At 51.2% G+C, this 15,684-nt stretch overlaps 1 long non-coding RNA gene across 5 annotated transcripts in view; it reads left to right on the forward strand.

Annotated features, from left to right (window-relative positions):
• LOC116147645 (uncharacterized) overlaps window positions 1-15,684 on the forward strand; it is a 65,130-nt gene that overhangs the window by 2,425 nt on the left and 47,021 nt on the right. For all 5 annotated transcript variants that reach the window (XR_004131196.2, XR_010376897.1, XR_010376896.1 and 2 more), the window contains exon 2: window positions 14,743-14,797. This is a non-coding gene — a long non-coding RNA (uncharacterized LOC116147645). The remainder of the gene's footprint in view (window positions 1-14,742; window positions 14,798-15,684) is intronic.

Raw genomic sequence — 15,684 nt, forward strand, 5'->3', positions numbered from 1 at the left:
AGGGCCTGGTCATATTGGCCAAGTTCAGTCTAGGCTCCTCCAACAGGCAATCTTTGCTTGGGAGTTCCCTGTCAGGCTGGTAGAGGATTGCCAGATCTGCCCAATCCTGCTTCCCTTCACGGAAGTGGCTCCCCAGGGACCCTTTCCCATGCCTGTCTTCATTTCAGCACTGCTTCCTGGAGAACCTGACCTGATGAACAGGCGCCTCCAGATTACAAAGGAATGCAGCCTCACGCCCAGTCCTGGATGTCCTGGTGCCTGGCATACATAGGTGCTCAATAAAGCACCGAAGACTGACTGAGTGGAGAGGAGATCCCCAAGTGTCTGAACACCTGGTGGGACTCCAGTGACTGGATAGGCTGACTTTGCTAGGCGTCCCCAAACTGGGGTCCCCAAGGCACCCTTGTAACAGGCAATAATGGGGGTGACAGAGCTGTTACCACGGTTCAAATGGTCTCATTGAATTTATGCTTTTAGATGAGATCAGGCCACTCAGGTTAAAAAAAGAAAGGCCCGAACTCTTGCTTTTGGTGAAAAAGCTAGCAGAGCCGGGCGGCAGCGCGGATTTATCTTGGAGAACCAGTAGCTCCCTTTGGCACCTGTATGTATGCGTACTTTGCATTGGGTGTGATAGAGGCAGAGGAGAGCAGTGGGAAGGTCCAAGGCTCTGGACTGTCGTACCAGGTATCTTCAGGCAAACCACCAAATATCTCTGAGCCTCAGGTTCCCCAGTTTGGTAAAGTGGGATCTAGGCAGGTCCTGTGACAGCAGCTGTGAGGATGAGGCGAGCTTTTAGTGTGGAGGGCCCCTGTAGCTTTTGGGCCTCTGCCTAGACTGGCCGCTGCTATCGTCACCACCTGTGTCTTATCCTTAGAGTCCGCTTAACTTGGGGATGAGTTTCTAGGCTCGGCACTTTCACACAATGAACAAGAAGCCACTGCCAGATTGTGGCTTCTCGCAGACAGGTGAAAGAAATCCACCAAGGCTCCTTGGTGGAGATGATGGGATGGGAGTAAGCGTGGCCCGGGAGCTTGAATGATTGTCTGAGATTCTCTTTTATTCTTCCCTTCTGCACAAGGAAGGAAAATGGAGATGGTGGTCCCGTCAGCCCCCAGGGCAGGGCTCAGATGTGTCAGAGGCTCAGAGAGGGTCAAGGAGAGAGGTCTCTCCAACCTCATCCCAGGCAGCTTCTCACTCAAGCCCTTTGATAATCCGGTAAAGTTTGTGTTCGGCCCACTCTTCTCTCTTTTCTGAGCTCTCTCTTCAGTTCCAGACAAACCTTCTTGTCCCTCATTGTCTGGGTACTTTAATAACCCTCCTCAACCCAAACCTTACATCCCATATTGTCCCTTTTCATCCCCAACCTCCCTCTCCATTTCCCTCACTGCCCTATTCTTTGCTGTCCCTTTGCAAAGCATGCTGACCTCTAATTCACACGATAGGGTAAAAGACCCCTACTCTGTATTACCATTTGTGAAATAAGATACTAAGAAAAGCAGTTTTACTATTGAATTCACTTTCTGCAGAAGTCAGAGTAGAGGAGCCAGAACCCAGTGCTGGGATCAGAAGGTCTGGTTTCAAGGCTTGTGTTTGCCTCTAAATCATTGGCTGACCTTGGGCAAGTCATGCCCTCTCTCTGAGCTTCAGTTTCCTCGCCTGTGGAAGCGTAACAGGCCCTCAAAACTGTCTTTTTTTTTTTTTTTTTTTTTTAAATCAGGCCACAAGATACTTTCCCCCTTTATGGTCTCATTTGATTTTCACACTAAATCTGTGGTTATTGGGCTTCCTGCCTTTCTGATTATTCTGAAATTATTCTGATTTGCCTTTCAAAGCTCAGCTCAGATGAGACCTTCCCTAGGAAGCCCTTCTCCCCACCCCCTACTCCCAGGTGAATCAGTCCATCCTGGGGGCAGGGCAACCTCTGAATCTGGCATTGGTTCCTGCAGCTCCACTCAACCCCCAACCTTGCATCAAATGCAGTGACCCCTCCTTTTCCCTGTGGTTCCCTAGGGCCTGGCACACAGTAGGGCCTCAACAACTGTTTCAAGAACATTGACTGACCCAAACTCATCATCACGGGTTAGGTAGACTGCCACCTGGATTCCATCTTCTGCATTGTTTGCTAGCCCCACCCTACATGGCCCTCTCTAGAAACTCATGGTGGGCAGTGGACGGTGGGCAGTGTCTAATGACAGTATTGAGCAAGAAAGATCTAAGGGTGGAGCTCTGGACACCCCCTCTTTAGAGGCTGCCACTCTCAGGGCACTAGTCCTGCAAATCCAGCTGGTTCTAATACCAAAGACCTCTGAAATTATCTGACCTACCCTGGGCCAAATATCTTATAAATGTCCAACCCAGGGCTAGCACCCAGGAGGTGCTTCTCTGATGTCAAATGCTGATTCCTGCCCCCTCCCTTCCTCAGTAGGTGAAGGTGGGCAAAGGGGACAGTCCAAGTGGGTTTCCAGTATACACCTGTGTAACAGCAGAGCCAGGGAGTCCCACCACGGCCCACTCCCTCAGCACCTGCAACCACTTTGTAATTTACCCAGAGAGTCTGTTTCCCACTCTCAGGGTTCTGGGTGCCCTTCTCCTAAGGAGGAGTTTGAAAGGTCAGGAGGCAGTGTGGTGACAAAGAGCAAGGATTTGGAGCCGAGCAGTCCCAGCTCCACCACTTACCAGCTGGGTCACCTGGACAAGTCACTCGGCCTCTCAGGGCCCCAGGGTCCTCATACTATCAAGTAGGGGTAATAAGTAACAGTACCACCTCACTGAGTTGGTAAGAGACTTAGGTGAGGAAATCGATGTGAAGTGACAGGCGAAGTTAGAATAGCAGTTTTTTTTCCTCCCAGTTTTATTGGGATATAATTGACATCCAGCACTGTATAAGTTTAAGGTGTACAGCAGACTGATTTGACTTACATACTTATCACAATAGGTTTAGTGAACATCCATCATCTCCCATAGATACTAAATTAAAGAACTAGAAAAAAAGTTTTTTTCCTTGTGATGAGAACTCTTAGGATTTATTCTCTTAACCACTTTCATATACGACATACAGCAGCGTTAACTACATTCATCGTGTTGTACGTTACACCCCTAGTACTTCTTTATCTTATAACTGGAAGTTTGTACCTTTCAACTGCCTTCAACCAATTCCTCCCTGTCCTCCCCCCTCCACCCCCACCTCTGATAACCACAAATCTGAACGCTTTTTCTGTAAATTTGTTTGGTTTTGAAGTATAATTAACCCACAACACTATGTTAGTTCCTATTATACAACATAGTGATTCAATATTAGAATAGTAATTTTTATAATCATCTCCAAATATTGTTGCCATTGGGGGGGCAGTAAGAAAAACTTGGCAGGACCCCCTCCCTAGCCTAGACTGAGCCCAGGAGCTGCCTCGGCAAGGGAAGGTTACCCAGGCAGCCCAGCCCTTGCTGCCGGCTGGGGCTACAATGTCCTGGGTGCTTGCATAAAATTTGGGATGGGGATCAAGTGGCTTTGCGTTTGCCAAGCACAGCTTTCCCTGGACCTCAGAAGCTGCAAGCCTTGGCCAGGCTTTCCAGGTGATGAAATGAGCCGACCCTGGGTGAAGCTAGTCAGCCACTGCCACAGCCACACTGCCCTACCCTCTGGAGTGAGAACAGAACAGCGTGTCTCCCTCTGGGTGTCAGGCTGGCCCAGAACCCAGGGTCTAGGGACAAGGTTGGAGAGTCAGGCAGAGGAAGGGAGACAGTGGATCCTGGTACAGGGCCCTTTCCCTTGCTGGGCCTCACTTTTAGGAAATTTCTAAGGCTCCTTCAGCTCAGGGAGGTGTGTCCCCTCCACCTTCCCAGGGAAAGGGAGTGGGGCTGGACGTTCCCTGAACTCTTACTTCTGCCAAGAAAACAGAGTCTGGGTTCTAGTTTCTCCTTCCCTGCTTCCCCCCTCCCTCCCTCCCTTCCTCTTTCATGTTTTCCTAAGGACTGGGCCCATTCTGCTGCAGTTAAAACACCTATTCTGGAGGCTTGAGGGTCTAAGATGAGAATAAAGGACACAAGCCCCCACCTACCCCACATCAGTGAGGTGTCAGCAAGGGGGCTCAGATAGAGGGTGTGGTGGCAGCTCTGAGGGGCCAGACGGGGCTGAAGGAGAGCAGGACGTGGCACCTTGGAAGGAGAGGGACGGCCTCCAGCTGAGGGGACTGCTGTGTGTCTGAAAGGGCAGAAGTCAGAAGCCCTGGGCAGCCAGCGACTCTCCTCAGACCACCCAGACTTCCACTTCTGTGCCCTGGCCCCTTAGATCCTGCTTGGATCTAAGGCCCAGCTTTGAGGTGGGGGCTCCCCGGGGGCTGGGCGTCCTCCTACCCCCGGGGGCTCCAGCGGCCCTCTCAGCGGCTTCAGGGGCTGCCGGTGACCGGCTGAGAGCAGCCACTGGTGTGGAGGAGAGCAGCCACTGGTGTGGAGGAGACCAGCCGCCGACAGCAGCCTCTATCCTCACTCTCCCTTTCGGATTTCATTCCGGGGTCACTCAGCTGTGATTTTCCTACTGCTGAGTCACTCAGGGAAGGGCAGTAAACCAGGGTGATTAAACGTGTTTTAGTTCCTGGGATTTCCCAATTCTGTTTACAGGAATTCAAATGAATGCCACAGAAGCACCTGTGGTGAGATGGGCGTGAGCCTCTGCAGATACCCCTCTCGGCTTGGGGGCTCTCTTAGGGCACAGTTGGGGTCTCCCTGTCAGACCCAGGACTTCCTGGGGGCAGGGCTCCATCTCCCCTTAGCCTGGGGCTCCCTGAGGGCGGGGCTGTGTCTCCCCTCAGACTGTGGCTCCCTGAGGACAGGGCTGTGTCTCCCCTCAGACTGGGGTCCCTGAGGGCGGGGCTGTGTCTCCCCCTCCTGTCAGGGGCTCCCTGAGAGGTACGGCCAGCTCTCACTTTCTGTACCAAGCCCTTGTAGCCATGGGGCACTTCAGAGGTACTGTTGGACCCACTATCGGGAGCAGACTAGGTGGACTGGTGTCCCCTCCTGGGGTTCCTCTCACATCAGAGGAAGATGCCCAGACATGGTGTCTCTCGTTTCTCTCCTGTGCTCATTCTTCCCCTTTCCTTTCTCCTCTCCCAGTCACACCAAAAGCGCCTGCAGCCCTTTCCTCATCTCCCCCCACCCATCCCAGAACATAGCCATTCCTGCCCTGCCCTTTGGTCCCCTGTTCTACCCTCGAACCACTTGCTACTCATTGACTAGGGAGCAAAGGTGGCAGAATTGGACATTGTGGTGAAACCAGAATCCAAACGGGCGGGGCAAGGGCTGGCTGCCTCGCTCCTGCTGACGGCTGGCCGGGCTGGCCGACCGAAGTCTGGCCGGGCTCCTCTGGCTCCATCATCAGTGGGAGCTGCAGGCCAGAGAGAACTGGCTCGTGGTGCAGCTCAGAGGGAGAGACAACAGGATTGGCTGGCTGGTCATTGGCTGGCGCAGGAGGGGCGAACATCAGTCCACGTTTCCACCATCCCTGACGTGGCCGGCGCTAGCAGCAGCTCATCATGGTGACTTCTGCAGGACCCGGCAGCCCCTTTACACACAGCAGTTCTTGGCAGTAGCAGCAGCTCCTGTTTGCAGAGCCTGTTCTCGGGACCACCCACAGGTGTTATATATTTTGGATATTAACCCCTTATCAGATATATGGTTTGCAAATATGTTTCCCATTCCATAGGTTGTAATTTTCATTTCATTGACACTTTCTTCAGAGTAATCTTTGAATCCTATGTCAAAACCTTATTTCATTCTTTGCCTTAAAACTCTTCAGAGACTTCTTGCTGGATTCCAGGTGAAGTCCAACTGCTCTGCTTATCTCTCCATCCTCCTCTCTTTCACCTTTGACATCTCTTTTCTCTCTTTCTTCAGAGACTTGGCACATGCTGTTCCATCTCAGTGTAGGACACTTATCCCTGCAGACCCAATCCTGTGCCCCACAGCCCTTCCCCACCCATCTGACTCTTTCTCATCCTGCACATTCCTACTTCCTCCACTCGGCTTCCCGTGTCCCAGGCCTGGGAGAGATGCTCTCAGAGCACTTTTCCTCACAGCTGCTGGATGATATTTGTGAGATGTTAACTGGTGTCCTGTTTCCTCAGGGGTGGGCCATGACAAAGCAGAAAGCAAGAAATTCTCTGGCCTTTGTGTTCTAAAGCCCAAGCTCTTGGGGAACTGCAAGAATGAAAGCATTAAAAAAAATGAGAGAAACATTAAAAAAAAGAAAGCACGTGGAAAGATGCTCACCATCACTAGTCATTAGGGAAATGCAAATCAAAACAACAGTGAGATACCACCTCATACCCATTAGGATGCCTACTATCAAAAACCCAGAAAACAACAGTGTTGATGAGCACGTGAAGAGATTGGAACTCTTGTGCCCTGTTGGTAACAGTCACTGTGAATATAAAATGGTACAGAAAACAATATGATGGTCCCTTTAAAAATGAAAAACTGAATTACCAAGTGATCTGGCAATTTCACTTCTGGGTATATACCCAACATAATTGAAGGTAGGTTCTCAAAAAGATATTTGTACACCCGTGTGCATAATGGCATTATTCACGATAGCTAAAACGTGGAAGCAACCCAAGTGTCCATTGTCAGATGAATGAATACGCAAGATGCAGTAAATACATGCAATAGAACATCATTCAACCTTAAAAAGGAAGGAAATTCTGCAATATGCTACAACATAGATGGAACTTGAGGACATTATGCTAAGTGAAATAAGCCAGTCACAAAAAGATGAATACTGTATGATTCCACTTAGATGAAGTAGAGTGGAGGCAGAAAGTGAAATAGTGATTTCTGGGGGCTGTGGGGAGGAGAAAATAGAGTTATTGTTTAATGGATATAAAGTTTCAGATTTACAGATGGTCATGGTGTCTGGGATGGCAGATATTATTCCAGTTAAAGGAGCTACCACAGGACCTGCAGTATCTGCCTCTGGAACACCCTTATCTGCAGGGGGTTTACCAGGTCCCAAAGGGCCAAGTCCTGAGGCTAAGAAATGTGGGAGAGAAAACTAGGGCCTTTTAGTCGAACCTGCCCACAAATCTCACAGACATAGGTCACTAATGTAAACTGGCGCAACACATTCCTCTCCCTGAATATCTCTAAGAATTTGACCCAACTCCTTCCCTAAACTGAGAACAATGGCTGCCTAGTTGCTCTACTTTTGAGTAACTAAGTGCTCCCCAGAGGTGACCCTCTGTCTGACAAAGGTCAGATGTCCTCCATTTTGGAAAAGAAGGCAGGGAGGAAGGAGAGAATAAGAGAAGAGAAAAAATAAAAGACAGAGAGTCTTGTTCCACCTGAAAGGTGTGGCCAAACGGGCAGGAGGAAATCCGGAGCGCACAGGCACGCAGATGCCAAGCTGCTGAGAGGCGCACGTAACATGAGGCCGGAAAGGGCACTACACTGGGCTACGGTCTGCAAGTCTGTGTCCCCTCAAAATTCACATGTTGAAATTCCACCCACCAAGGAAATGGTATTAGGTGGGGAGGGCTTTGGGAGGTGCTTAGTCTTGAGGGTGGAGCCCACATGAATGGGACTAGCGCCCTTATCAAAGAGGCACAAGAAAGCTTCCTCTCCCCTTCCACCATGTGAGGACACAGTGAGAAGAGGGCTATTTCTGGGCACTCACCAGACACTGGCACCTTGAGCTCAGACTCCCCAGCCTCCAGAACTATGAGAAATGAATTTCCGTTGTTTGTAAGTCATCCCATCATCCCGTCTGTGGCATTTGGTTATGGCTGCTCCAGCTGACTAAGACACTTGTACATAACAACATGGTGTTCGTCATCACAGAGAGACACTTTGGGGTCAGATTCCTCGCTGGAGGGGAGAGAAGGATGTGGTCAGCTGAGGAAACAGGGTCAGGGTCTGTCTTTGGAGGTACCATGGGTGCTGTGAAGTCAGCTGGAGGCTGGTTTGAACCCTGGCCCGAGCATCACCACCTCACTGAGATGAATTAACAGGTCTAGGCGCACAGTGGGTGTTGAGGAAGTTGCAGTTTCATTTCTTTCTCCATTTTCTACTAAGGATGCCATGGGCAGTTAATAGTCTCTGAGCCTCAGTGACTGTCTCTGAGATGAAATGCCTGGCTCCGTGTATCTCTCTTCCTCCAGCAGGTTAGTCCAGAAATCCTCTCATGGCTGTGGGAGAGAGGGAGAGAGAGAGAAGGAAAGAAGAGCAAACTCAGAAGCACTTCTCGAGCCTTGGTTGGCGTCTCATGTGCGAACGCCCATTGGACAAAGCAGGCCGCATGACCAATCCTGTGCGGTCACAGTGAGAAGTGCTGATCAGGAAATACAGAAGGCGGTAAATAAGAAAAAGAGTTGCTGTGGGGCCTTAAGAACTGAAATTTGGGAGTCATCGATTCAAATAGCAACTCAAATGTGCTGTGAGGGGAATGGAAAATGGCGAGGGTTACAAAGGCAACAGTTAAGGACATTCTAGAAAAGTTGTCTACGTGATCTTTACAGAACCCTGGGTTGGTGCTGGAAGGCACTTGGTCACTTACTGGCAGCAGATTGGTTGCTAAGCTGTGTTCTCTAGGGAGTGAAGAAGACAAGCTCCAGGTGGTCTCAGGATAACAGCCAAAAGTTTGCATTTGGGGCGAATGTGTGCAAGTTCTACTTCCTTAGTGGCCTCCCGGCTCCGTTTTAGACTCTTGCATTTTGTGGTTCATGGTCCACAGAGGGCATTGCAAAGTCACATGACAAAGGGCAGTGCTCCAGAGAGGGATAAAGAATTGGGTTGTGGCCATTTTCTTCCGGCTACTACAGCAAGCATCAGAGTCAAGGGTACACAGCTAAAAGCTCAGTAAATATTAGAACTCCCCATGGGTGCCCCCTTCCCTCTCATTTCCCAAAACAGGTGACAGGTCGTCACTTTGGGGCTCTGAACCGGGGAGACGAGAAGTTCAGTCAGCTTGGAAGGAGACTATCAGTTACGATTAGGTTTAGCTGCCAGGGATAGAAAATCCCAAATAACAGTGGGCTAAATGAGGCAAACACTCCTCTGTCATGTAAGCAAAATCCAGAGCAAAGCAGCTCAGGGCTGATATGGCAGCACCACAGTGGACAGGGACCAAGGCCCTCCTAGACAGTTTACCTCCTTCCTTAACACAGCTTTTACCTCAGGGTTCAAGAGGGCCGTTTAAGCTCCAATCATCACACCTACATTCCGAAACAGGAAGAAGGAAGGCTGAAAAAGGGACTCCCTTTCTCTAAGGACAGTTTCCAGAGGTTGTACACACAACTTCTGACTCTATCCTATTACAAACACTGCGGCCACTCTCCCCTTCTTACACAGTAATAGCATTTTCAACTGGTCATATATCTGCTCAGCTGAAGACTACATTTCTCAGCCTCCCATGCAGCTACATGTATAAGACTAACTTCTGGCCAATAGACTGTGAGTGAAAATGATACAGCCACTAGTTGTGACCTCAAAGGGAAGAAGTTTGACCTCCCTTTCCCCTCTCTCCCTTTCCTACTTGCTGGGTTGTAGATGTGATAGCAGGAGCTGAAGCAGCCATCCTATGTGATGAGATGAAGGTCTTATACTGATAATGACAGAGCAACAAGATAGAAGGGCCATAGGGCACCTGCTAGGCCTTTATATGGGAAATAAATACATTTCTCCATTACTTAGGTCACTACTATTTTGTATATCTCTGTTTCAGTAGCAAACGAATATCCTCTTTAATGTACAACCCATTAGTACTTATCTGAAAAAGTCACACTGTCTCAAGGGAGCCTGGAAAATGTGGTCTTTATTCTGGGCAGCCACGTGCCCACCTAATGATGGGGGATGCATCACTGAGGAAGAGAAGATACTGGAGGAAACTCACCAGTCCCAGCCACTGGAGGAATGAGAGCAACAGGCACAGCGTCTACTCAGTGTGGCCGGACACTGTGCTGGAGGCTTTGCCTCCACGTCCTCGTGGAGTCCTCACAGCCACCTGAGAACAGTTATTAGAGTCCCAGCTTTGGAGGTGAGCGGTCTGAGGCCCAAGAGATTGTGACTTGCAAGGTCACACAGCTCCTAGGAGCAGAACTGGGATTCAGACAAAGGTCTGTCTAGACTTGAGCTCCTGAACCTAAACCTGGCTCTCCAAGTGTGCTCCCTGGACCAGCAGCCTCAGCATAAGGACTTGTTAGAAAAGCAAATTGTCCTAGAAGTCACACGCTCTCGGGGTACGGCCAGCAACCTGTGTTTGAACAAGCTCTCCAGGGGATGTGAAGCACACTCAAGAGTGAGAGGTTTCCAGGTTGCAGGTTGCAGGTTGCTCCAAGGCAAACCTGAAAATGGTGCACATGGGCCCCTCATCTCTCTCTCCAGACAAACTCACCCACAAAGGGAGATTTAAACCTGACCAGATCCAAGCTTCGGTTCGCCTACCAGCCTCAGCCCTGGAGGCTGGCTTAATCGGTGCAGGCAGAGTTTGCTCTGGGTGGGGAGATGCCTCAGCCTTCTCCGCAGGAGAAGGGGTGGCGAAGAGGGATGTAGCTGTGCCTCAACCCCTGGATGTAGTTTTGGGGTGAAAAGGGGAGGTTCACAGTATCTTGGAATCAAGTCTTTGAGCATCTGATGTCTCCTGTTGAATGTACAAGATCACACCTCTCTCTCTCTCTCCCCCTCTTCCCTCCCTCCCTCAGAATCCCAAGGCACTGTTGTTCAAGGTATAGTTGGTTTTCAGCAGGAAGGAAGGGGATGGGAGTTTATGGTGCAGGCTTCAGGGACTTTGGTCATTTCTGGTTCCCTCCACGGGCAGGAGGTGATGATGATAGATGATCACATGTACAGCATTTACTCTGAGCCAGGCCATTTTCCAAGCTCTTTATATGCATCAAGTTCATTGAATCCCCACAACCCTATGAGGGAGGTACTATTATTATTTCAGTGTTCGATGGAGAAACTGAAGCACAGAGAGGTTAAGCAAGTTGCCCACTGTCACACAGCCAGTAACCAGTGGAGCTGACCTCTGACAACAGATGATGTGGCTGCAGTGTCCATGCTCTTAACTGCTGAGCTATTCCGCTTGCAAATAATAGTAAAGACATTTATGGAGTTTTTTTTTTTTTAATATTCCAGGCACTGTTGTAGGTGCTTTACATATTTAGAAAGTGTGACATTCTTACCATTGCATCAAGCGAGATATTTCCAGCAGACTCTTGGTGTTGGTGGATTAAACTTTTGCGGTTTGGATTATTTTTTAGGACTGAGGTGTGTGCGTGTGCACGTGAGTGTCTCCCCAGGAAAAGTGGGAAAGGCGAGGCCAGAGACTGTTGCTCTTCCCATGGTGTCATGTTCTAAAATGAACCTGCGCATCACACTTGTGGCTTCTGGGGGAAAATAAGCCAGTCCCCACCACCAGTCAAAACAACAATATTTGTGCAGCCCCGGTAATAACCGCTGGCACCGCCCTCCCTCCTGGCTTGCCGGCAGCGCCTTGCCCTCAGCTCACTCTCACTCCCAGGAGCCCTACAGCCTTCTTTCCCGGAAGCTTATGTTCTTGGGCTGGCAGCGGCTCCTTGGGCAGGTTCAGGGCTCGCCTCCTCTGAGAAGCCTTTCAGATGGCTCATGCCTTCACTCTGGGTGGGAATCAGCTCTTGAGGACCTCTGTGATGCAGGGCTCCATGGTTCTCCCTCGACTCCTGTGACTGGACTTTCTATGTCTCTTTTACTCCTCTCTCAAGTTTGCTTCTTCCCTTCTCTTTCTTCTGTCCTTACCTTTTTTCCCTTTCCTTGCCTTTCCCTTTCTTCCCTTCTATTCCCTTTCCCTTCCCTCCTCTGTACTCGCCTCCCTTTCTTTAATACTCTTTTCTACCCTTGACCATTCCTGCTTCTCTGCCTTGGTTCTTGAGATTCTCCCACCTGGTCTACTATCCCTACTCTTCACCTGTCAACCAGGGACCAGCTCAGGGCCTCACGCCTTGATCCAGCCTTTCCTGATGCCCACAGACCTGACTCCATCACCTCCTCCTCTGCATGCCTCAGACTTTCCGGTATCTAGTCAGCCCCACAAGTTTCATCATTTGAATCACTCTCAATTTACTTGGCATCATTTAAACATTTATTGTGCACCCACCATGTGCAATGCCTGCCTTTTCCTTTGCCTGGAAAACTCATACTCATACTTCAGAGCTTTCCCAGATATTGTCTCCTCCTACCTGGATCCTCTTTCCCATAGCTGGGCAGTGTCCCCTCTGCTCCCATGTCTCCTGCACATCACACGTGTGGTTAGCATCTATGTGGCAGCTGCTGACAGTGCCCTGTCTGCCCTGCCCTCACCACTCCCACGGACTCTGCAGGCTTGCGTGGCACTTGTGCTGGGGAGCTAGCACCTCCATACTCAGGCAGCAGCCCTCGAGTGGTGAGAAATGGAATTTGAGGACTATATACCCCAGCTTCCTTGCCCTGCAGGGGGGCAATTCTCAGGCATGCTCCACCCAGGCTTCCAGGGTTCTGCGTGGGGTGAAGCCCCGGCTGCCCACAGCAGTCACCTGCTCACCAACAGTCTCTGCCTTGGTTTCCCTCTGTTTCCTTGTCTTACTTCCTCACTGGTGCTTCTTGGATCCACTTCCCAAGTAAACGACTAGCAGCCAAATCTTGTCCCGTGATCTACTTCCAAGGAACTCAAACACGGATGGCAAATCATATAGCACTCACTCTGTGCCAGACACTTCCTAAGTTCTGGATTTGCAGGAACTCACTTCAGCTGTACAACAGGCTTCCTCACAAGGCAGACATTGCTATTATAATTTCCATCTCAAGTATGAGGAAACTGAGGCCCAGGGCCAGGCAAGGGGCAGGGAGCTGGGTCAGTGAGTGAAGGGGAGCAAGTCTGCACAGTTTTGCTTTCACACTTCTGGAGAATGGGGTGGGGCGAGCATCCCCGGCTCCCCACAAGAGCCATATCCAGCTCTGGTTGCTGTTCCTGCCTCCAGGCCATGGGCTAACATGGGTCCTGGAGGGGTTGGGAGAGAATTTTGTGATTGGAGTGGAGGTGGGGGCTGGGAATCTTAGGCAAAAACCCTAGGGATGATCTGAGAAGGCCTTGGTGGATGGGGAATGGTGTCTCCTTGGTTCCAATGAACAATTTTAACGGAGATGAGTTTCGCCCAGTAAAGGGAGGGGCAGGAGATAAGGGAGTCCAGCACTGTGTATTGGGGTGGGGGGAAGGAAGGTCAGTGAAGTCAGAGGCCCAGGGACCAGCACTGTATGTATAAAGGGGGGGTTGGGATGGACTAGGGTGGGAGGCCCCGGACCAGCCATGTGGGTGGGTGGGTGGATCGTGGGCTGAGAGGTCCTAGTGCCAGCAGTGTGGGTGGTTTAGGGAGGGTTGGGGTGCAGTCAGTGGGGCCAACTTCAGGGCAGTGCTCTCTGGGCCTGGAGCCCAGGGGTGGGGACCTGGTGAGGTAAGGACTGAAGGAACTGGGAATGGGGATGTCTCAGCATAGCTTTTGCTCCAGACTGAGTTCTCCAGCCCTTACTAGTCAAGTCCTTCTTTGTCCTGGCTGCTAAAATGCATAGAGGTCAGCATTGGAAGGGCCATGAGCAAGGGCCTGGGGAACTCGTGCGTGCGTGCGTGTGTGTGTGTGTGTGCGTATGTGCCCCAGTGCTCTTGAGCTAGAGAGAGAGAGAGACTTCTTGGATCCAAACCCTCAGGGTGGCCCTTGGGAGATGGGTGGGGCCAGGAACTCCCGCCCTGAAACGTGGTCAGTTAGAGCAATCCAGACAAAAGCTGAGGGACAAGTATAAGACTCAGTCCCCCTGAGGCCAGCCTCTTCTTTAACAGGTGAGGAACCTGAGGCATAGACAGGGAGTGGCTGGTCTAGATCACAAGGGCCTCAAAGGAAGTCTCCCTGCCCCCCAGGCCAGGCCCTCCTCACTCCCCAGAGGGCTGGCAGCACCCGTCATGATCACCCGTCCACGGGGACTGGTGGCTACCTTTGGTCTTAATATCCATTGAAAATTTCAATTTCCTCATCTTAAAACAGCATTAAAATAAAAGCTCCTTTCTTACAGATTTTATGGGAGACATAAATGACCGAATACAAGTAAAGAGCTTGGAACAGTGTCTGACTCGTAATAAGCACCCAATAAATGTTAGGAAATAGTAACAATGATGATAATGATAAAAGATGCCACTGTTTTAAAGGTAACCACCATGTGACACTGAGTCTGATCTTGCCCCGGCTGTGCTGAAGCCACGGAACTGGGCAGACCACGTGGGAGGGGAGGCAGAGGCAGCAGCTAGCTGGTGTGAGGGGTCTGCCTGCCTCTCCGCATCATGGTCCTCGGCCCTGAGTTTGTACACTTGGCGCGCGTTTTCTGGTTTCTGCCAGGAGGTTTCCCTGTGACTCACTCTGATCCAGACCCCTTTTCCTGGCCGGCAGCACCATGGTATCAGCCTGGGAACCCCCAAGGGCAGGACTCAGTCCTGCATCACCCCTTGCTCAGCCCAACCCGCTTGGCCTGCCCCCAGCTCTGAGGGGTCAGCAGAGGCGCTGCCTGCCACGAAGCTGCTGGCCTGCAGGCATCTGCCTCCTGCCCCGTCCACCCTCGTCCACTGGGCCTGCTGTGGACCGCCAGCAGCTGACACGCATGCACATCATGCTTCCTCTGGGCTGACACTCACTCTTCCGGTACTTTGCACAGTCACTCATCTAATCCCGGGAGATCAGTTCTGCTCTTATCTGTGTTTTGCAGAGGAGAAAACTGATGCAAAGAAACTTGAAGTGATTTGTCCAGGATCATAGAGCTGGTAAGTGAGCCAGGCAGGCTGGCTCCAAATTCTGTACCCTTCACCGCACTAAACTGCTCTGAGGGGTCCCTTTCCCTCCTCCTCCAGGCCCCAGGGGCCAAGGTTGTGTGAGTGAATGAATGACTTGGTTCCATGCTCGCACACTGCAGACAGCTCTCTGGCCGCCCCAGTCGTGGCATCGTCGCTCCACTTCCCCTCCCTGTTGTCTATGTGGGAAAGACCTCACTGCCTGTTCTGCTCTGTGATTTCTGTCCTGAGGTCTGCCTTTCTGTTTTCCTGCCTTCCCCAGACCCCGACCTCTCCAGGTGGCTCCCAGCTAGGCTCTTACAATTTCTCCCCTCACTCCACAACCCCTCATGTTCCTTCCCCACTACCCCTTCACACTTCCGGATTAGCACTTCAGAGTTCCAGTGACTCCTCTCATTGGCTGTGGAGCAGACATCTGTAAGGAACTGGCCAATCAGAAGCCTTTTTCTGCCCTGCGCCCAGCACCACAGGTCGCAGGTTCCCTCTGGAGCAGGCACTCCGAGCGGGAACAGGGCTGTGCCCCGGTAAAGGGCTTGGTGGGAAGACAGGGTCTCTGTCTAGAGAGGCCAGGCATGAGGAGAAGGGGGCTCAAGGCAAGACAGAGTTGGGACCACAGAAGCCACCCAACACTCTGGCTTCTCCCTCTCTCCCAGTTTTAAGTCGCTAGGTCCTCCTTCTGGAGTGTGCGAAGTACAGGCATGCCACTTCTAGACCTCCAGCATCCCTTCCTCCCCTCCTCTTTCCTGTCAGGGCTGTGGGCCTTAAGGAGTGAGCATGGCCCTGCTGTTTACTCGCTGGTGTTTGCTCCTGGTCTGGCCTTGCTCCACTTAGGGCCAGGCCAGATGGCGCAAGCTGGATGG

This window comes from Camelus dromedarius, chromosome 19 (genome assembly GCF_036321535.1).
Source record: "Camelus dromedarius isolate mCamDro1 chromosome 19, mCamDro1.pat, whole genome shotgun sequence".
NCBI lineage: Eukaryota > Metazoa > Chordata > Mammalia > Artiodactyla > Camelidae > Camelus > Camelus dromedarius.